Source organism: Podarcis liolepis (assembly GCF_965112155.1).
Source record: "Podarcis liolepis genome assembly, chromosome: 5".
Taxonomy (NCBI): Eukaryota; Metazoa; Chordata; class Lepidosauria; order Squamata; family Lacertidae; genus Podarcis; species Podarcis liolepis.
The window spans coordinates 34,369,831-34,393,401 of record NC_139556.1 but is presented as its reverse complement, the minus strand read 5'-3'; the positions used below and the strand labels follow the sequence as shown (position 1 = coordinate 34,393,401).

Sequence of the window (23,571 nt, the reverse complement as noted above, 5' to 3'; positions counted from 1 at the left end):
AATGTCCTATACAAGTGTATCAAGACAATAGATCCTGTTTGGCTTTGTTGAACTCAGAGTTGCAAGCAAAGAACCAAGTACTTGCAGATTACGCTACATTGTGCAAGAGAGTGTATTCAAAAAGGACTCATTCAGGTGTCCTACATGCCAGGAAATGAAATTCCTGCTGATCTGTTGTCTAAGGTTGTTAACAGAGAACAACTTAAGTACAGAGGTTGCAATTGGGTTGAACCACAGGTACTACAGGTTACATGGAAAGGGGGAGAATGTTAGGATATTTCCTAACAGCAGCATGCTTATTTTCCATTTCTCCAGCTGTGGCACCATAGCTTTTGTTAGCTGAGCTCTACAAGTACGCGTTTAAATGCGTATGTTGACAGAAAGTGCACATGTAAATATTTTGAGATGATTTAAAAAACAGACAGGCCTACAGATTAATGTGGGAATGAAATGGAGCAACTCTGCCCCGCAGAGCCAAGGGCTGCCGATATCCACTCGGCAAGGTTGCTCCTCTCAGTGTTAACTGTGCTGGCAAAGAGGTATAAAGAATTAAAACTCCTAGGCCTTTTTTTGGGGATAGCCTGTTTGTTAGCAAGATGATGACAGCTTTTGCCTGCTTTGTATAGGTCCTCATGGCTGCAGCCTTCAGCACAATCACTCTAGGTTACAGTCCCACTGAAACTAGCAACACACTTTGAAAATGAATGGTTTGAAGACTCTTAATAAGCCCTGCAAGGGAACTCTGAATTTGAATTGTCTCCATGCTGGAGCCCGGGTCGCAGGGCTTGTTGATGTGCCACGGAGCGACAGGGCCACAAATGTTCTAGGAGCAGGGTGAGATCAGATGAAGAGGTGTTGCCGATTATAAAAAAGGCCTCTCCTGCTGCACAGGAAGTGTCTCTTGGCTTGGATTGAGCTTAATTAAACAGCCCGCAAAAGCTGCTGCCCTGGCTTGAGTGGGGAAAACAGGAACCTTTTCCTCCCCTCCTAGAACTGCGTGCCTAATGTTCTTTCCGGCAATTATAAGGGGGCAGGCTGCTTTTGCTTCCAGTCCCTTTCTTCCTTTTTCCAAGAGGTTTTGGTTTCAGTTGGTTTGCAAAGGAACCCCTTGTGCTGAAAGGAACCTGGCGAAGTTTGCCCCCTCTGCAAAAAGTGGGCTACTTTTTGCAATTCACGTATCTCTCCTTCTGTCACTGTTGACCCTTTGGCTTTTGACTGACCTCTGTTTTGAAGCCTTGAAGAAGCAAGGTGCTGTAAACCACGGCGTAATTAGGAGATCCTGTGTAATTCATTGGGACAGCCTTACTGTTTTGTTTGTTGAATATATTCATTACTAGCTTTTCTTCAGTACAGGTGCTAGGGGTGGGATGCAGAATACGTATTAAATAACAATATGTATTAAATAAAGTGCAGTCAAACCTCCGTTTATGTAACCCTCTGGTTACGTAAACTTTGGGATGCGCGTGCGGCAAACCCGGAAGCATTTTACTGGGTTTCTCCGTGTGGTCTGTGCATGTGCAGAAGCGGTCCTCAGGTTGTGGAAAACTTGGGATCTGACCGGACCTCTGAAACAACAGATCCCGTCTGCAACCGGAGGCACCACTGTATATAATCAAATAAATACAGCAGCTGAAAACAGTAGTGCAGCTTAAACAATACAGTTGTACCTTGGATCCCAAACGCCTTCCAAGTCGAATGTTTTGGCTCCTGAACGGCGCAAATCCGGAAGTGAGTATTCCGGTTTGTGGACGTTCTTTGGAACCTGGACGTCAGATGGGGCTTCCGCAGCTTCCGATTGGCTGCTGTAGCTTCCAATTGGCTGCAGGAGAATCGGAAGCTGCCCCTTGGTTTCCGAACGTTTTGGAAGTTGAACGGATTCCCAGAACGGATTCTGTTCAACTTCCGAGGTACCACTGTAATCAGCTTTAAATGCCTGGGCAAATAAAACAGGCTGTGCCCAATAAAGATGTCCTGTTTTCACAAGGACTTCTGCTTGTACAACAGAAATTCCCCTCCTCTTCCATTTGTGTGCCTCCCAAAAATTATTTTTTTTGGTGGTGCATTTTGTTGAATAAAACCCAGAGTCTTTTAAATAAAGTATTATTATTATTATTATTATTATTATTATTATTATTATTATTATTATTTATTTATTGTAACAATAGCAGAAAATATCTAAAAAGTAAAACAGAACTTTCTACAAGAATACAGGATCATCTTAGACTTAGAACATATAAGACAAGCTGGCACATAAAATTGCACCTACCTGCCGAAAACCTTAAAAAAGAAAAGAAAAGCTGACATCTGAAGCCAAACAGAAGATGACTGGCTGTTACTCATTGCTGAAATATATAATACCATACATGGTCATGGGTTGGGGGTGGGGCTGCTGACCAGGACTACCTCTGTTTATATATTCAGCGAAGCTATGCCAAGTTGTCTCAGAAACAGCACTGCTTGTGTTATTTCTGACTGCTTCAACCAAACTGGGTTAGCTTCTCAGCTAAAGATGCCTGCCATTTATTCCTCATGCACGGAAAAAGAGATAGACTTTAAGGCTGGAGGAAAGAGGCTTGCAAATGCATGGCAGGTAACAAATCTAGGCTGGATCTAGACACATCAAAGAAGCGTTTCTGTTGAACGCGTTGCATACTTTGTATGAAAACTTGGGTAAGCAAAAACCAAACTCCACAGCGCCATCTGATGTTACAGTGTTAGAATGCATAAACAGCGCATGTAAAGCGTTTTTTCTTTGCCAGTGTAGCTGAGTCCCTGGTGGAGACTTGCAAATTGATTGGGGCTGAATAAGTTTCCAGTGCTCCTTGCTCTCCTCCATAACAAGCAAAAGCAGACGAACTTACATAAAACTTAGTGGGACCCTCTCCCCACCCACTTGCAGTCCAATTCTGTGCATGCTTACTTTGAAGTAAGTCCCATTGCGGTCCATGGGACTTTATTCCTCACCTTTCTTTTACCCAAAGGAGGCCTTAAAATGGGGTTGGGAGGGGCACACATCCCTTCCATCGGAATGAATGTGCACAAAATTCTACTTTCAGGCAGAGCAGTGCTTTAAAATGTTGTAGCATCCATGTCATACTTTTTGCAAATTTCTTAGTTTCAGCAAGATTTACTTAGATTGAGTAGGATATAAATAAACAGGGATTCAGGATAACTCATTTTACCTAGTCAACTATGATACATGTCACCAGATCCTATGCATGTTCACTCAGATCCAAATCCAATGAGTGCACTTATTCACAGCTGAGTGTGCATAGGATTTCTGTTTTAAAGTGGTTCCATGCTGCTGAAGAGTTCAACGTTCTAAAGTTTAACTGATTTTTTTTGTTCTGTTTTTTTGCTACTTTATATAGCAAAAAATGTTTTTTTGCATTATATAGCCTCCTCCCTCCTAAAAGTATGACCTGGTTCGCACACCAGATTTATTAAGCCATAACTAAGTGTTATGTGTGAACCCTGCCCAGAAACCTAACTGTGGTTTGATTGCTACCAGCAAACCACGAACTGAAGCCACAGTTGATTGTTGGCTAAATAATCTTTGTTTCAGCTATGGCTTGGTGCTATGTGTGAACCCAGCACCCTTCCTTAACCATAGTGTGTTCGGCCACCCCACGCCAGATGCTCACTAAACTACAAAACCATGGGGGAAGAGCTGCTGGAGAACAAGACAAATGTTGGACAAACAGGGTCTGTTTGATTGTCTGTAGGACAACTCATAGTTAACTCATGGCTTACGAAAAACCATGGCTTAGCATTATATGTAAACCAGACCTATGAGTTTGCTCCGTTTCTTCACTATGACACTGCTATCTGTATACAGTTTCTGAGCTTCGATAAACTTGATTGCTTTCAACTACAATGGTACCTCGGGTTAAGTACTTAATTCGTTCTGGAGGTTTGTTCTTAACCTGAAACTGTTCTTAACCTGAAGCACCACTTTAGCTAATGGGGCTTCCTGCTGCTGCTGTGCTGCCAGAGCACGATTTCTGTTCTCATCCTGAAGCAAAGTTCTTAACCTGAAGCACTATTTCTGGGTTAGCGGAGTCTGTAACCTGAAGCGTATGTAACCTGAAGCGTATGTAACCTGAGGTACCACTGTATTTCCCTCCCTAAATTTTCCCAAAGGCCAAAACTAAGACATTTGAATACCTTCGGGTGTGGTTCAATTCTCCACAAAGTTTGAGGTTGTTTTTTTCCCTTTTTATAAAAAAGTGACAACCCTAGAGAGCCTATTTACTTTCTTCTTCCCACTCCCTCCCTGGCTTCAAAATTCCCAGAAATTTCCCATTTCTGCTCAGTGCTGTCCACCTCTGCAAGCAAAACATAATCCTTTTAAAATGCCCTTTGCCTCTCCACCCCTTTGTTCTGTCTGAATTTCATCAACAAGCCTTATCCAGTACTGTTTGCTGCTTTTAAGGTCGCTCAAAACAAGGAGTGCAAGCTGGTGGCTGCAGTTACAGAGATAAGGTCTCATCAAAACCATCTCTGTTGGAAAGAGGACGCACCATTGACTTTAAAAATGCTGTTAACTTTTTGACAGAGGACTTGAAAAGAAACACATGGGATGTGCCGAATGTTCACTGGGAAATGCCAGAAGACAACCTGCTCAATGAAGTCATTTCCTTCCTTGTTCTCCAGAGCGCTAGCTGCTGCTTTCTTCCACAATAACATTTCCACTTTTACTGCCTGTTGCTGTTGTCCCATTTTCCTCCCGTGGTTCAGGTCATCGGCAGATGTGATTCTGAATTTGCACGCTGAGCTTTGAAACGGAAATACCTTTGTCTTCCTTGAATGATCTCTCTTTCCTGTCAAATGAGGCCCTTTCAGAACAGACTGTGTCAGCAAAGGTGCAATTCTTTTTAAAAAACAAGTTCTTTTTTTTTAAAAAGAAACACCAATAAAGTGGAGATAAAACTAGAACGCTACTTTTGCTAAGGGTTAGCAATGGTCTAAGGGATGCGGGTGGCGCTGTGGGTTAAACCACAGAGCCTAGGACTTGCCAATAAAAAGGTCGGCGGTTCGAATCCCCGTGACGGTGTGAGCTCCCGTTGCTCGGTCCCTGCTCCTGCCAACCTAGCAGTTTGAAAGCATGGCAAAGCGCAAGTAGATAAATAGGTACAGCTCTGGCGGGAAGGTAAACGGTGTTTCCGTGTGCTGCTCTGGTTTGCCAAAAGCAGCTTAGTCATGCTGGCCACATGACCCGGAAGCTGCACGCCGGCTCCCTCGGCCAGTAAAGTGAGATGAGTGCTGCAACCCCAGAGTCGGCCACGACTGGACCTAATGGTCAGGGGTCCCTTTACCTTTACCTAGCAATGGTCTAGATGGGCCCTCTATTCCTGGAGGTAGGCTTTTATTAATGTTCTGAGCTCTGGTTCCCAAAGGTTATGACATAGACTTTTTCAGCATCCTCTTCCTTTCTGGGGAAGGAGGATATGGGGAGATGCCATGCAAAACTAGTTGCTTGAGATCCCTTTATTCCCAACTCCCATGTTCCTGCTGTACATACAGGGGTGGAAGAGAATCATGGACCAGCATGATGCATGGTTATTCAGCAATAGCCCATGTCTTACTGATGGCCAAGGTTAGTTCTCCTGGTAGGCATCCCCTCTGACAAAGAGGTGGCTCTGAGTGTGTTGCATTCTGTCCCTGTTTGGGTGAATGTACGCTTGACTGCTAGGTAGGGATGGGGGAGCAATTCTGTTCAGTTGACATTTAACGGCAAACCTACCTGATGTGCACTTTCCAAACTATACACGAAATGATACAGAGCCATTCTTCAAAATTTCCACCTAAACATTAGGAAGAACTTCCTGACAGTAAGAGCTGTTCAACAGTGGAATTTGCTGCCAAGGAGTGTGGTGGAGTCTCCTTCTTTGGAGGTCTTTAAGCAGAGGCTTGACAACCATATGTCAGGAGTGCTCTGATGGTGTTTCCTGCTTGGCAGGGGGTTGGACTCGATGGCCCTTGTGGTCTCTTCCAACTCTATGATTCTATGAAAATCAACACTTCTCTGAGTTTTAGGTCCAGTCGTGACCGACTCTGGGGTTGCGGCGCTCATCTCTCTGCGGAGGGAGCCAGCATGACTAAGCTGCTTCTGGCGAACCAGAGCAGCGCATGGAAACACCGTTTACCTTCCCGCTGGAGAGATACCTATTTATCTACTTGCACTTTGACGTACTTTCGAACTGCTAGGTTGGCAGGAGCAGGGACCGAGCAACGGAAGCTCAACCCATCGCAGGGATTCAAACATTACATACAGACATGTATATTTGAAGAAAATCGCTGATTCATTTTCATGTGGACTCTTTTTTAAAAAATGCAATCTGATGTGGAGAACTGAACTTAATATCGAAAAAGGAGAAACTGAAATCGACAGATGCATCCACCCCTCCTTCTAATCTACAGGATCAGCTCTTTCTGGACTATATACTATTTTAGGCGTCAGATGTTGTTTTGTATGCTTACTGTTTGTTTACATGACGGAGTCATACCTTAGCCTTCAGTAAATTCCCAGCAGGGCTTACGAAACTTAAAACCAACATTATTTTAAAAGGAACAAAAACAAACAAAGAAATGATGCCTGGCTAAATATTGAAAACGAATGCTGTTGCAACATTTACACATTTCCTACCTGCAGGCTGAAATAGAGCTTCATTGCAATAATTTAGCTGATCATGTGGCTCAACTTGCTTTGCAAGTCTGCAACACTCTTGGGCTGTTTGTGTGCATTATGGTTTTCTGTGGTTCCAGGGTGCTTCCTCAACTGGCTTTTGAATCCATGTACACACTGCATTACCCACAATGCAGAGCTGCCCTGCTGTTCCTTGAGAAATAGTGCTGTTCAATGCGTTCCCTCTCTCAAACCACCTTCAACCCAAATTGAAAGCTTAAGCCACATTTACTTCGTAGTTGAGCTGAGGTGTACATATCTGAGACTAGCTGTTGTGCATGTGCAGATGACAGCTTCATGAACAAGAGCTAAGGGGGTTGTAAGTGTGGGGAAACCAAGCAGGTAATGAGCATTAAGGCATCCCCATCTCCTCTGTGTACAACAGTGTGTGAACGCAGCTTGAAATGCAGCTGGAGTGGAAGGGAACTTGCTGTGTTTTAAGCTGCTAATGTGCATCTAGCTTTAAGTTCTGTTATTGAGCAGTAGTCTATTGAACAAGAAAGTAGAGGTTAAAAAACGGTGATTTGCTGAGACCACTATGGTTCTGAGGCTGATGGAAGTATTTGACCAAGTCCAACACTCCAGCCACCAATATTTCACTGGCTTTCAAAGAAGGTCATGAGTCTGTAGAAATCCACTTGTGTTGTGAGTGTCTTCTCTGCTTAGGTGTGCTAGAAGGCATTTAAGTGCCAGTATTTGGGATGCAATGGGATGAGGGATGGGTGGAAAAAGAAGAATTTTCATGGCGCTGCTGTCTAGCTCACTGGCCTTTCAAGGTTTTTTATTTATCACATTTATCACAGTGGTCCATGGGGTCATGAAGAGTCGGACTGAATGACTAAACAACAACCTCATTGCGAGAAGTGAGGTTACAGAGAACCAGACAGAGGGCCTTCTCGGTAGTGGCACCAACCCTGTGGAACGCCCTCCCTTCAGATGTGAAGGAAATAAGCAGCTATCTTTACCTATCTTTAAAAGACATCTGAAGGCATCCCTGTTTAGGGAAGTTTTTAATATTTAATGCTGTACTGTTTTTAACACTTGATTGGGAGCTGCCCAGAGTGGCTGGGGAAACTCAGCCAGATGGGCGGGGTATAAACAATAAATTATTATTATTATTATTATTATTATTATTATTATTATTACTACTACTACTACTACTACCTTGGTTTTCAAACAGAATGTGTTCTGCTTGACTCCCGGAACCGTTCAAAAACCAAAGTGTGGCTTCTGATTGGCTGCAGGAGCTGATTGGCTCCAAGGAGCTCAAGGTTGTTTGACATGGTTTCTCCCTTCCCCATTTTACCCCCGCAACAAACCTGTGAGATAGGTTAGGCTGAGAGACAGTGACTGGCCCAAGGTCATTGCGCGAACTTCGTGGGGATTCGCACCCTGGTCTCCCAGACCATACTCCAACACTCTAACCATTGTGCCACACTGGCTGTGACTTGGACAGAGCCTTTTGGGGTTAAAGATGAGTGCCTGCATGTTTGGGCATTTGAGGTCGTGAGTCCAGACTTTCTTTCTTTTTTTTATATATAATAATATTTTATTAGAATTTTTCAAAAATTTAACATCAACAAAAATAAACAGAAATCCAAACAAATAAGCAATAAGAACAACAACAACGACAACAACAACAACAACAACAAAACAAAGATAAAAGAGCATAAAAAAACACTTTTTTAATATTAATAACTTTCAAAACCTTATTCTCTTTACTTCCACCCGCCTTCCCTTCTTGTATTCTACTTTAAAAAGTTTGATCAGCAAGATCGTTCATTATTCGTTTTAAACCTTTATCCCTCCCTTTTCAATCTTATTTATCTTAGCCGCTAGAACCCCTTCATTTCATTTTCAGAGCCTTCAACATTCATAAATTTTACAATATTTTTGTAGATAGACTTTAAACTTCTTCCAGTCCTCTTCCATCTGCTCCTCTCCTTGATCTCGGATTCTGCCGGTCATCTCTGCCAGTTCCATATAGTCTATCACTTGTGTCTGCCACTCTTCCAAGGTGGGTAGATCTTGCGTCTTCCAATGCTTTGCAATAAGTATTCTTGCTGCTGCTGTAGCATACATGAAAAAAGTTCTATCCTTCTTTGGCACCAATTGGCCGACTATGCCCAGGAGAAAGGCCTCTGGTTTCTTCAAAAAAGTATACTTAAATACCTTTTTCAGTTCATTATAGATCATTTCCCAGAACGCCTTAATCCTTGGGCACGTCCACCAAAGGTGAAAGAATGTTCCTTCAGTTTCTTTACATTTCCAACATTTATTATCAGGCAAATGATAGATTTTTGCAAGCTTGACTGGTGTCATGTACCACCTGTAAGCCATTTTCATGATATTTTCTCTTAAGGCATTACACGCCGTAAATTTCAGACTTTCCCCCTCCCTTTTTCTTTGCATCGATTCTCTCTGCTCAGAAAGAAAGAAAGAAAGAAAGAGAGAGAGAGAGAGAGAAAGAAAGAAAGAAAGAAAGAGAAAGAAAGAAAGGTATGTAAAGAGATACATCCATTGAATGAGCCCAGTCCTGGACAGATGTATCCTGCAGCTGTGGGCCTCTTTTCTCCTCCCCGATAGACACACTGTCTATATTTAGTTCCATTGTTATGTTTGTCTCTCTGATTCCTTGCCAAGCTCGCTGCTTTGGTGGAATGTAAATTCAAGATGTGTGAATAATTGTGGCGCTGGACAACCCAGGGAAAGGAACGAGGCTCCCATGCGAGGGGCTGGTGCAGGATTTTGATATTTCTATGGTAGTTAACTCTGCAAAGCAAATTTTTGAACAAAATGTGGAGCAGCCCCTAATAAGCAAAGGATTTTTAGATATACTAAAAAACAACAACAACCAGACTAGGGCTGAGCGATATCTGGTTTTCAACATTGTGATATGTCAGCAGCTAAATATCAGGATACAGTGGTGCCCCGCAAGACGAACGCCTCGGAAGACGAAAAACTCGCTAGACGAAGGAGTTTTTCATTTTCTTAGCCGCTTCGCAAGACGCATTTCCCTATGGGCTTGCTTCGCAAAACGAAGCTTGCCCCGCAAGTTCCGGGGATAGCGGGGAAGCGCAGCACTTCTTCCCCGCTGTCCCCGGACCTCTTTTGAAGCAAGGGGCGGCGGGGAGAAGATCGCTTCTCCCTGTTGCCAGCCCTGCAATCTCCGGGGACAGAGGGGAAGGCGCGCGCGCCTCCCCATCTCTCCCCGGACCCCTTTTGAATCAAGGGGCGGCAACGGGGAGAAGCGATCTTCTCCCCTCTGCCCCTTGCTTCAAAAGAGGGGACAGAGGGGAAGGCGCGTGTGCCTTCCCCTCTCTCCCCGGACCCCTTTTGAACCAAGGGGCGGTAATGGGGAGAAGCGATTCTCCCCGCTGCCCCTTCCCTTGGTTTAAAACAGGTCCGGGGACAGAGGGGAAGGCCCGTGGCGCTTCCCCTCTGTCCCCGGACGGTCTCCATAGGAACGCATTGATTGATTTTCAATGCATTCCTATGGGAAACCGTGCTTCGCAAAACGGAAAACTCGCAAGAAGAAAAAACTTGCGGAACGAATTAATTTCGTCTTGCGAGGCACCACTGTGTTCCGATATATCGCAATGTCTGAAATTGGAGATCAGGTGTGGGGGTGAGGGAAGGAGCAGTCAAGGAGATCTGGCAGGTGGGGTGTGTGTGTGCAGATCAGGTTTGGGAATGAGGGAAGGAGCACAGAGATCGTGTGGCTTGCGGGGATGGGGCAGCCAGCAGTGGCAACCAGCGAAGATGCACATCCACTGTGGCTGCTGCTGCTTTCCTCCTGACCTCGAAAAGCTGATCTGCCTCAGTGCCAGGGGGAGGTTTTTCCACGGTGCCTTGATGTGAGGGCGATCAGCTGCCTTGTTCTCCCTCAGTGTGAGGGGAAGGCAGCACCTCATAATTGGCTACCCTAGTCTCCTTCAGCGTGTGGGAAGGCAGCTCAGATCAGCAGCGTTATTGGCTGAGATCATGGCACGATATTGGCAGTTCCTTGTAATCGGCTGCCCTAATCGGCTGCTGCGTATTGCTGGGTCAAAATCGTTATCGCGGTGCCATTTCAAAACTGATTTTGGCCAACATATCGAATATTCGCACAGTGCAAAAACAGACCATAAAATTTGTGATATTACCATACAAAAATGACAAAAAATGTAGTTGGTGGGAGGCACGGATGGGGCTGCGGCCCCCTGGGTGCGTTCTGGGGTCCTTGGACCCCTAATTGGGGACCACTGCTCAAAAGAAACACTTGCCTGACAGAACCGGTGTCTTCAGCGCTCGGTCATTGCAGCGTTTTTCAAGCACACCTCTTTAATCTGGAGCCATGAGAGCTCAAAGAAAAGATGTATACTGTAAATTCCAATGAACCTGGAGAGCTATCTTCCTTGGGAGTACAATGGTACCTCAGTTTACATATGCTTCAGGTTACAGACTCCGCTAACCCAGAAATAGTGCTTCAGGTTAAGAACTTTGCTTCAGGATGAGAACAGAAATCGTGCTCTGGCGGCACAGCAGCAGGAGGAGGCCCCATTAGCTAAAGTGGTGCTAAAGGTTAAGAACAGTTTCAGGTTAAGTACGGACCTCCAGAACGAATTAAGTATTTAACCCGAGGTACCACTGTACTGGGAAATGATATATAATGAATTAAAAAGGATGTTTAAAATAATGTTTGTAAAAATAAAAAAACACACCAAAAGCTTTTCTTTTGGGAATTATAGAACAGTTTCAGGTTAAGAATGGACCTCCGGAACGAATTAAGTACTTAACCAGAGGTACCACTGTACATGTGAGGTACCTGCATGTTACTAACTCCTGAGTCACCTATTGTAAAGAGAGAGACAACAAGTTCCTGCAGCAGCCTTGCCACCTGATCTGGTAGTGATTGGGGTTAGCCTAGATTTGGTGTCCTTTGTGGATTTTGAAAGCGGGTTTTCATGTTTAATGCAACTGAGGGGACGGGCAAACGTGTAAGCTTTCTAGTGAACAAAATGAAAAGCAAACGCTGACTCAGCAGTTGAGGCTGCAGCTGCTTTGCAATCTGAGAGCACTTTCCTTGAGATGTTTGGCGCAGAGAGGAAGCAGACTTAATCCATTACAAAAAACCACTTGGAAGCCTATGAGTCCTTTTTTTAAAAAAAAGGTGTTGTTTTTTTATTTGGGGAGAAAAAGGCAGATGGTTATTTCTTTGGATAGTTGTTTGGCCATTCTGGAAAGAAACTCTGTGTTTGTTCACTCAGTTGTGAAGTCCCTATTCTCTTTGCCCTTTGTTTCAACTCCTTTCATTCCCCTTTGCCTCTGTCCCCCCTTTTTTTAATTTGCTGCCCCCAACATTCTTCTGGAAGAGCTGAAGGTTTGGTCTTCTGCCAGACTCTGTTGGTTTTGAGGGGTGCTGCTTTCTGTGGAAACGAGGTACAAGACATGTAGGAATTTCAAGCATTAGATAGAAAAGCAAGCAGGGTGATTTTCGCTCCCCAACGACTTTCCACAGAATTGCACCAGTCACAAAATTGCATCAGATTGTATGGCCATAGGTTCTCTCTGCGTTTGATCAGGAATCCTGCACAGTCCCTGATATTTCTTTCTGTAAAAAATTGAGCAAGTTTCCACCCTTTAAGAGAGAGGCTTTAGATTCAGATTTCTACAATACATAAGATTCATTTCCCTACATAGCTTTCTGACTTTGCTTGGCCAACTTTGAAATAACTTGCCGATGAGGTAGTTTAAAAGTATGTTTAGCCAAACAGGTAAATTTAAGCACATAGGCAAATCAGTATTTGGGGAGCCCAAATTGTTGAGGTGTATTCGACGACAGCAAGGAACCGAGCCATTAGTGTCATTGGCCCAGTCCTGTGGAATACTCTGCCAATGGAAATTCATCAGGTGTGTTTGTTTCAACTTTTAAATGCCTGCTGAAGACTTCTCTAGTCCATCTGGCATATTAAGAATTGCATCTTTCCACAACAGTTTTCTGATTTTAACTGTTTTATATAGCTTTTAATGCATGGTTTTATGTACAGCCGTTGTGAACCACTTTGATAGTTTCCTTAAGGATTAGCAGAATACAATTTTTTAAAAAATAAATAAAATAATGTACAGTCCACAGAGTTTCAGTTTTTTTCCTTGGCTGCAGAATTTGATTTTAAGACACAGATTTTTTTTGGTCTCCTTTAAAAGTACTCTTTATATTTGACAGTTTACTATGGTCCTCTGCTGAAACGAGCCGACAACAAGCGACGATGTACTAACTTTCCTGAAGGCTCTTCTATCTTTGGCAATCATTGGTAGCCAAGTAAGGTTGTCTTCCATAAACACGGTGTTAACAGTGAGTCCGTAGGTGACTGTGGAGGCCAATTCTGGATCCACACATCCTTCCACAGTGGGTGCATAGGTTTCTGGGTGGGTGTTTATACTACATTTTTTTAGATTTGCCTTGAGAGAGTCTTTAAACCTCTTTTGCTGACTACCAGCATTACACTTTCCATTTTTAAGTTCAGCATAGAGTAGTTGCTTTGGAAGACGATAATCAGGCATCCACACAACATGACCAGTCCAACGAAGTTGATGTTGAAGAATCATTGCTTTGACACTGGTGATCTTTGCTTCTTCCAGTACAATGACATTAGTTCACCTGTCTTCCCAAGTGACGTGTAAAAATTTCTGGAAACACAGTTGATGGGATCTTTCGAGGAGTTGGAGATGGCATTTATAAGTGGTCCATGTTTCATAAGCATACAGTAAAGTTGTAAAGGCTGTAAACACAATGTTTTTTGTACTTAGCACATTTCCTTTGTTATTGTAGATCAATAGTTCACCTGGTTAAATGTCCATTTCTGGTTGTAAATCCCCCAGCACCTGATAGCTGGAGATCTCTAAAAGAAAAGTGGAGGTTACATAGGTGACTACCATGGCTCTTAGTTACATCCTTCCTCCACATCGTCATCTAATTCTATTTTTAAGAAATAAAGAAACATTTAACCCCTGTCAGCACAATACATTTGAAACAGTATCGTGCCTCTTCAGTCATGGTTTCCTCCCCCCAAAGCATCCTGGGAAATGTAGTTTAAGGGTGCAGAGTTGTTGGGAGACCCCTGCCACTTTGTAATGTACAAAGGTAAGTGCCACATCCATTGAACTGCCCGTTTTTGTCTCTAGCCTTGCCCCGCACTGATAATATGGTCTCCAAAAGACCTACCCCTTCCATCACTTCCTCCAGGTAGACTAGAGTTGTCACTGTTTTTTATTGGTTCTGCTCCCGACATTTGGCTAGCAAGCTACTTTTAGCCTTGGCCCTAAGCTGTGCAGGCCTGCCTGGTGTTATATAGCATTGAGAGGTAAGAATCAGCCTGAAATTCTTCTCCCACCCCCCCCCATTTCATGGGTAGGCAAACTAAGGCCTGGGGGTCAATCACCTTCTCAATCCAGCCCACAGACGGTCCAGGAATCAGCATGTTTTTACATGAGTAGAATGTGTGCTTTTATTTAAAATGCATCTCTGGGTTATTTGTGGGGCATAGGAATTCGTTCAATCCCCCCCCCCCCAAATATAGTCCGGCCCCCCACAAGGTCTGAGGGCCAGTAGACTGGCCCCCTGCTGAAAAAGTTTGCTGTCCCCTGCCCCATTTCTTTGCTTGACCCCACCATCACCACACACACTTGAGATGTTGTTCTATAATATTATCCCACTACCTTTGCCTCCAGTGAAACTCCTGCATACTCTGAAGGAGTGAGAGTAAAAGAGACAGAGACAGAGAGCTGGGAAGAGAATGTCTCTTGTTTCTTTACAGAGAGAGGCTTGGGGAATAGCTGTCCCTTCTCCTATACACATGTAAATGGGATGCATTCATTCTCTTGTCTTGACTGGAGGACTGTTTGAGGCATGCTCTGTGTGCCAATTTGCCATCTTCACTGGAACTGGGTCCAGGCACTGCGGCATAATTCTAGCCTGTCAGTTTGGATTGGCTGTTTGGGAGCTTCACTGAATGAAACAGCATTCTGTAGCAAATGAGGCCGGCTAAAGGTCCATTTTCTCCAGGCCAGAGTACTGATGCTTAAAACCAGCTGATTTCCTGGTGATGCCGTGAGAGAGAGAGGCTGGTGTATGTTTGGCTGGCTCAAATGCTTATTAATCTTCCTTCTGTGGATGTGGACACAGATGAATTGTGCAAAAACTCCGCTGGTTTTTCTACATGCACCCCTCCCAGTTGTTTTGCATGATTACAGCATGATGTTTATTGTGTGTGTGTGGAGGTAATTTCATGCACATTATCAGCAAATGTATGCACAGTCAATCTTAGCAAAAACTAATGTCTTAGTGTTCAATTTTGCATGCTTCTGAAAAATTGTAGATGGATGAATGCTAGATTTTATTACTGGAAGAGCATTCTTGTACATTATTTGGGCATTGCATTGGTGGTTGATGTTGGCTTCTGTTTTCCTATATAAAAGAACATCATACTTTCCAACATTTCTCCGACGAAATTAGGGACATCCCATTCCATAATGATAATTTTACTATTTATACCTCACACATCTTACCTGGTTGCCCCGGCCACTCTGGGCAGCTTCCAACACATAAAAAACATTAAACATTTTTCAAAAAAACTTCCTTATACAGTGGTACCTCTAGTTGCGTTCACCTCTGGTTACGTATCCTTTGGGATATGTACACGGCAAACCTAGAAGTATCTTTCTGGGTTATGCCGTGCACGCATGCGCAGAAGCGCTAAAATGCGCCGTGCACAGAAGCGGCACCCCCAGTTGCGAATTCCTCGGGATGCGGCCGGAACTCCAGAACGGATCCCATTCGCAACCGGAGGTACCACTGTACAGGTTTGCCTTCAGACATCTTGGGAGTCAGATAACTCCATACCCTCCAACATTTCTCCAATGAAAATAGGGACATCCTAAGGAAAAGTGGGACATTCCAGGATCAAATCAGAAACCGGGACGGCTTCTCTAAGTCAGGGATGCCCTGGAAAATAGAGACACAGAGGGTCTGGAACGTTGTTGAGGGGAATTATGAAAAAGCTTGTGAATTCAATATAATTTTGCAATTCCAAACACAACTTGCAAGACAACCCAAAGCAAGTTTACCTAGAAATAATTCCGAATGAACTTGATAGAGGCTTGCTTTCTAGGAAGTGTGTGTGTGTGTGTTTCAAGATTGCTAACTTAGTCAGATAGGGTTGGTGAGGCTCTTTGGCATGTGCGGCAGAAGTCAAGGCCAAAACAGGGGACAGCCTTGCTTTTGTGAAGCATATGGAACATATGCAGTGACTTTTGCCCTGGACTCCTCAGCCCAGGAGTAGGCAGCAGATTAGTGCCAGAAAGGCTGACTCCACAAAGGAGACTATTGTGATTAACTGGGGTTCCTGTTCATGTGAAGGAGCTCCAACATGGGTGCATCTGTATGTGCACAGATACCAGATGCCAGGGAGTATGGCGGAGGCTATGGGGTATGCAGTGTTGGGGTAGGGCCTGGAAATGTGGTCCCACTTTCCCTCTACACCAATGTTTCTCCAACTTGGGTCCCCAGCTGTTGTTGGACTACAACTCCTATCACCCTTGGTTAGCAGGGTCAGTGGTCAGGGGTGATGGGAGCTGTAGTCCAACAACAGCTATGGACCCAAGTTGGACAAGCACTGGTGTAGAGGGAAAAGTTGGGAGTCCAACACTGAACAGCCTCATGACTCCTGGTTTCTGTTTGTATTTATTGGTTTGGAGATAAAAATCTGCAAGGGCCCTGGGGTGGCATACAAGGGGCTATTAACCCATTTCAAGTACTTTTGAGGTCTACTAGGCTGAGAAATAGAAATAAGCCACGAAAATCTCCTTCAGGGTTGTGTGTGGGTTTGAATCCAGGTTTTACAACACTGTGCTGACTCAAAAGCATATTTGACAGGAAAAGTTAAACCAGATCTTTCAAATAAACATTCTCCTTCTGTCATGTGTATCAGCATTTCTTTTTTAAAAAATAAAAATACTCCCATTATAGTAACAAATGAGGGGAAGGGAGAAGCAGAACTGCCTCTGAAGAGCATTTTTTGCCGCTTTCTCTGAAGTGTCAGCTGTCGTTTTAAGGACATTGTGTTTCTGTGGGAAGGAGCCCTTACAAACTCCTTCATGTTTCAGATCCTGACAATATAGCTGCCGTCTCTGAGAGCGCCGTTTCCATCTGTCTCCTCCAAGCTTTCCTACGTCTCTTTGAGACTGTTGTGGTGAAATGTTTGGCAGCAGAAAAGAAATCTTATTTTCTTCTTTGGAAAGTAAATGCGGCTAACCGAGGAGGACTATTAGTGGAGTGATGACACTTGCTTTCCCAGCGGAAAAAGGCTTTATCAAAATTTGCTGATTGGATATGGAGTCTTCCCTTGAAGCACTGCATAGCGTTTGCCAGTCAGGAGTGATGCTTCCTACCATAGGAGCCAACTCCTAGGGGCCGATGGTGTGTGGGCACCACACCTTGCGATCAGTTATGTGGGGGAGGGGCTTACTTGCCCCTTGGAACCCCTGCTTCCCATCCCCCTTGCCCCGTCCTGCTCTTCTTTCGGAACATAGAAAATAATGAAGCTATGACTGCCAAGCCAGTAGCAACTAGTCTGGCCATTATTCCTTCGCAAGAACAGGGCCGTTATCTGAATACGCATAGCTTCTGCACATGGTGAACTGGATAGAGCTGGTGAGGCCCGAGGGCCAGGCTTAATGCAGCTTGAGGCCTGTTGATATCTTTAATTGCCCTTTCTGAGGCTGTGTGAGGGAAGGAAGGAAAGAGGCGCTTGTGGGGTTTCCTGTCTCAGGTGTGGAACATACATCGACCTTGCTATACACCTTGACCAGAACCCCTTCAACCCTCCTCTCCCCTTGCCCCAGTTCTGTATTCAAAGGGGGTCATAGCTATGTGCAAAAAACAAAATGTGAAGAACAGCAATGGGAAACCAATGAGCTCACTGGCCCATACACTTTCTGTGTGATTCTTCTCTTGTTTGCACTTAAAAAAAAAGATTGCACTCCGACTCCAATTACTAGGTCACAAATTGCCCCCTTCCCATGTCACCGCAACTGCTTGGGACTTCCTTCCGTGTAGTGAAATTCCCATGAAGTGTGGTGAGCATGAATGTGAACAAAGCAACCATATAGGTGGGGCAGTAGTATGAGACTTGCCCAGCTAGGAGCGAGGAACATCCCATCCAAATGTTTGTGCACCTCTAAATGTCTGTGCCTGCAAAGCCCCTCTCAACCAAGAGAGAATGGGATGTATGTTTTCTCGGAAACACGCCTTCTGCTTGATCCTCTGAACGGAAATGGAGCGAAAAGTATTTAGACCTATTGAAGAAGAAGATTGAAAAGGATGAAGCAGGTTTTGGAATCCTACCCAGACGCGTTCTTCTATTACGTTTATTCTTAAACTCTGTTGATTTTATCCATATTTTGATAATTCTGCTATGTCGACTTGTGATTAAAGTCTGTTGATATCGTCATTTTCTTACACATATTTGCTACTATTTTATGTAAACTCTGTAGATGTTTTTTTCCCTGGTTAAGCAGTCTGTAAAACTTGTTAAACAAAATAACAGAAAGGTTGGGATTAGCAACTGCATCTCAATGCATGTTGTTTGCTACTTAGTGCGACAGCATTTTAGAGACCAGTAACTGCCTCTTCTGCCTGGTTCAAACAACAGGAAAATAATGCCCTTCTTCATAGAAATAGGATGCAGTTTAAAAAGAATGGAGAGAAACTGCCCCATACAGGCCAACAACTCTTCCATTTCTTGCAACATCTGGAGTTAACTCCTTTTAAAAGAGAGAATTTGAGGTTTTTGTGGCCGAAGGGTTGTTTTGCCTTCTAAAAAGCCATTTCTTTTTAATGATGTGCCAATTGCCCTTGTGCTGCATTTCTTCTTCTGTGTGGTTGCGGCCAGGAATATTAAAACACGACTAAATGCTATCACAAATGGCAGCGTTTTTAAGATCAAAGATTTACAGATTAACTTTATTGAAACCTAGCTGTGTAGGAAGTTATCCTCCCACACTGGCTTTTTTCCTTTAAGTGTATAGCAATTTCTGGCTGGATGATGAATATGGTATGCCCAGTTTCTCCTGTGGGCTGTTTTTAATATACTGGGTCTAAGATGGTAACAGTTTCCCATAGACATTGGTGCCATTCAGAAGATTACGGTACGGATGTTGAACTTCGGTTTGCTCTTGGGGAAATTACTGCCACAACAGTACACCAACTTGCAATTCACTATTATAGCCTGCTGTTCAGTCCTGTTTGAAAGTGCTATACGCTTGTCCTTTGGTTAATTTCCACAATAACCCTGCATAGTAGCAAGAAAGTTTATGCCACTCATTCACCTTGATTGATTTGCTGAGATACAATCTGGTCAAGTTACTTCTGCATTTACCATATTCGCATCTGTGCAGTGCAATATGAATGGTTAAATCTTGCACCAGCCTTTTGAAGTAGATTGTCTCTCCGGTCAGTAAAGTCCTAAATGATCATTTAGGAAGATCGAATACTTTGGGACCTTCTCATATTAATATTTGTGATACGGTTATTTCTATAAAGGTAAAGGGACCCCTGACCATTAGGTCCAGTTGTGACCAACTCTGGGGTTGCGTGCTCATCTCACTCTATAGGCTGAGGGAGCCGCCGTTTGTCCTCAGACAGCTTCCGGGTCATGTGGCCAGCATGACTAAGCCGCTCCTGGCGAACCAGAGCAGCACACGGAAACGTTGTTTACCTTCCCGCCGGAGCGGTACCTATTTATCTACTTGCACTTTGACGTGCTTTTGAACTGCTAGGTGGGCAGGACGGTTATTTCTATAGTTATATGTAATTTTTTTAAAGCCACCACCACCATTGCTTTTAAACAATTCATTCTAGGATTCCTCTTTAATTTCAGTGCCTTTGCCTTTAATCTTCCTCTACTGTGCTTCTTGCTATGGTATTTCCTATATGCCTTTCTCATCAGTTCATAGCCTTTAAAATTTAACCCACTGAGAAAGAGAGCTTGCAGCGCCCTGATGCTGACAGTCTGTGTATTGTCCTTCATGAACTACATGTTGCAAGATGCTTTTGGCTGCCGCCAACACAGAGATAGGAAAGCAGGGTGATATTTATTGCCATGTTTTGCTTCAGAAGCCTTGTGAATCAGTGCATCACAATTGGCCTGGACCAGATTAGCTTCTGCTGCAATTGATCCTGGGGTGTGAAGGAAGTTCAGGTTGGAGTTAGACATTAAGGCAGTTGTAAAGGTGCCACGGGAATACATGTGTATCATCCTCCTTGATTACTCCTACCAATATGGAACATGTGGTGTCATTTTACTGCGTGTTTCTCTCTCCCGCTCAAGAAGCAACTAACAAAGCAGATTCAAATTGGGGAAACCTGCAGAATAATGACGACGGTATGTCGTGTGTCTTGGGTGACCCAACAAAAGAGGCGCATGAGAGATGGGGCTGTTGTTTATGGGAGCATTTGCACACCATTCCACTAGAACTCAAAAGTGAACAGTGAACAGGGTAGGGAAGAAAATTGATTCTACCAAGTATGTTGTTCTCGACTGGCTGAGTTACAGCAGCAAGTGTAAGCCAGGGGGTTGGAGACTTCACCATTGGAGTTTCGTGTGACTGGCTTTCCGAACTTTCAGCTGTAAACATCAGTCTCTGCTGCTTAGAAGGCAGCCAGCTGCTTTGAGCAGCTGGAACACGTCACCACGAGCGTGTTGTTCTTGGGAACTGAGAGAGCTCAAAGGAAATGTTGCCTCCTTCACTCAAAAGTCACCAGTTCTGGGAATAAACAAATAAAGCAGCTAAAACTTTCACCTAAAAGTGAGCTTCGGAAAAGTAATTTTGTGGCCAAGGCTGTTTAGCAGGAAAACATTTCATGGTTCAACCGTGCCCACTCCCATGCTAATATAGTCAGGATGTGTTGACTGGGTGGGTCTATATTTGGTGTGTCTGAAATTGCTAGCAGAATTCTTGATTTCCAGGAACAGAGTCTCTGCTTCTCTGATTCCTAGAATTATTTTCCTCCTCTAAGGTGGCACACAGTTTTCAGTGTGACAGCAATTTCATTTTTGCTGTTCTTGGTAACGAAAGCACATCCCTCCATTGCTCTAATGATGCAAAGAACCACTCCACTGCGGGATAAATATACAGTGTGGATGTGACCACTTGGTTAGGCTGCAGCATCCTGCTTGATGGCAAGAAAAATTACATCATACAATGAAGCCACCTGATTAGAAGTCTGGGGAAACAGTAAAATTCTCTTTACCAGTTGGCAGGATGCTGCAAAATCAAATGGCTGTGTGCAAGTTACCGCTGGGTAACCCATGATAAGGCTTTCTTCGATATGTTGCGTCCTAACATTCTCATTAAAAAAACCTCTAGAACACAACAGAAGCATGTTGTAACCCACTCATAACCTTTTGACCCATGGTTTTTTTAAGAGTTTGGGTGGGGTAGGAATGGAGGTAAGGCTATTGATCAAGATAAAGGCTTTCTTGGCTTAATTGAAGTTCTTGGTCTGCTCCTCTGCTAAACACAGACTAATTAGGGATACGGGAATGCAGCCAGGTTTGCATTTTGTTAATGAAAGATCCAAGCAGGCAAGGAAACGAAGCTCTGATGTTCTTCCCCCCCCCCCCTCTAGCTGTCTTATTATAGACCATTCGTATAACACCATCTGTTTTGTGGCACTTGTCAAAAAGAGGTAGGGCTTGTCCCTATCCCAAGAGGCTTACAATCTGAAATAGGCACAGGGGAACAAGAGAGGAAATGGAAGCATGGGCAGAAAACGGGATTGCTTCAATTGCATGCACTTGGGTTAGTTACAGGGTTGATCATGAGCAATAGACCTAAGTGGTAGAGAATCAGGACCCAGTAAGGAAACAGGAAGTCAGGGAGAGAACCCCACCCATGCTATATCTGAGCTGGAGCAAACTGGTGTGTGAACCTGTGCAGAACTCAATCCAGCATTTTACCTCCAGTCTAAATCCTTCAAGTGCTTTGTCACAGGTAAGGATGGCGAACTTGCAGCCCATGATTCCCCCTGGGGGCTAGTAGTCAGGGGTGGTGGTGGTTGGAGTCTAGCATCTGGAAGACCATTGATTTCCTCAGCCTTGCAATAATGTGGAGGGGCTACTGGGATTAAGGAACAGTAATCCTGTGGGCTACACACGAGGGGGACAATGTGCTGAACAATATGAGCAGGCTTTTCAGAGGTCTGTTGTTGCAGTTCACAAGGTTGGAGGAGCGCTATAGAGCCCAACTGGGCAAAGATGCCACGCTGTGTACAGCCTGAAGGAAGAAGGAAATGTCATTGAGCATGCATGTAATAGTGCTTTATAAGGGATGTATTGAGGCTTTCCCCCAATGTTGCAGACAGCACATTCCTACGGAAGGCAACAACTCTTTATAAACTAGTCTGACAAAGTAGACTTTGCCAGCTATACAAACAGAGGCCAAGTCTTGTTTAAAACGTTTCAGTAACGTCTGAATATAGTCACAAAAACGCTTACTAGGCCTAGCATCTCCCGAGTCTTAATTACCAGTTGTGCTGGGCCAGGTGTTAATATAGTCTGCTATAGAATATCTAATTGAATATTAATTTAATACCTGTGGGTCTGTTGTTGTGGGTGCTTCTGGTTAAGTTCTATTTAAATGGGGGAAGACTGGAGTCAGGTCTTATTAGCAAAAAAAAAAAAAAAAAAAAAAGCCTGGTCTCTGCCCCAAGGTGCTTGCAAAATTTTAACCATGAGTGGCAGGACTGGAGGCAAGGGTTGCAGGAGAGGAAGATAGGCAATTGAAGTTACACATGCTTGGGCTTTGTTTAGGGTGGGAGTAGGGGTAAACTAAAAGTTTCATTGAAGAGGTGGGTTTTGAGCAATGCTTGGAATGACCTGATTCGGATTAACCAACTCACTGTATTAATTTTTTAAAAAAATCTCCGAACTGCACCTGAAAGTAGTTCATATAATTTCTAGGTGAACTGAACATGAATTAAGTTCCTTGGGTGATTTTTAATTCAATTCCAAATTTAATTCATTACGTACTGTATACATGCTACCCCAAGCAAATGTTACTCTATGCTTTCTGGTGAGTTTTCCTAATACTTTTCTTATCACAATATATATATATATATATATATATTTGGGGGGGGGGGGAGAGTAGGTTTGTGGCACAAAGGTTCCAAATCAATTTAACTGTGAAACTTGAATTTGCTCCCCCCCCCTCTCTCTATATATTGTCCAGTAGCACCTTAGAGACCAACTAAGTTTGTTCTTGGTATAAGCTTTTGTATGCATGCACACTTCTTCAGATACATTTCAAAGACTTAAGGCATTGATAGTGGCATAAGCTGCTTTCTCAGGCAACGGTCATTCCTCTTCATCTTTCTAGTCCACAAGTCTTACTACATAGAGGAATATACACATAGTTAAGTGGTTTGCAGGACGTGGGTGGTGCTGTGGGTTAAACCACAGAGCCTAGGGCTTGCCGATCAGAAGGTCGGCAGTTCGAATCCCCGCGACAGGGTGAGCTCCCGTTGCTTGGTCCCTGCTCCTGCCATCCTAGCAGTTCGAAAGCATGTCAAAGTGCAAGTAGACAAATAGGTACCACTCTGGCGGGAAAATAAACGGCGTTTTCGTGCGCTGCTCTGGTTCACCAGAAGCGGCTTAGTCATGCTGGCCACATGACCCGGAAGCTGTACGCTGGCTCCCTCGGCCAAGAAAGCGAGATGAGCGCTGCAACCCCAGAGTCTGCCACGACTGGAACTAATGGTCAGGGGTCCCTTTACCCTTTAAGTGGCTTGCGGTGTGCACCTTTCGGCTGCAGCAATACAGCAAGCTCCATTTCTGCTTCACAAT

General features: G+C 44.0%; 1 protein-coding gene across 5 annotated transcripts in view; it reads left to right on the top strand.

Moving 5' to 3' along the window:
* The window catches only part of PALD1 (phosphatase domain containing paladin 1), a 106,023-nt gene that overhangs the window by 23,367 nt on the left and 59,085 nt on the right, over window positions 1-23,571 (top strand). Inside the window, exon 1 of one of the 5 annotated variants that reach the window (XM_083503059.1) lies at window positions 21,624-21,721. The exons of the other annotated variants lie outside the window; for them this stretch is intronic. The gene's annotated coding sequence lies outside the window, so the exon portion shown is untranslated. Of the gene's footprint in view, window positions 1-21,623; window positions 21,722-23,571 lie in introns of those variants that run through there. 5 annotated transcript variants of the gene reach the window in all.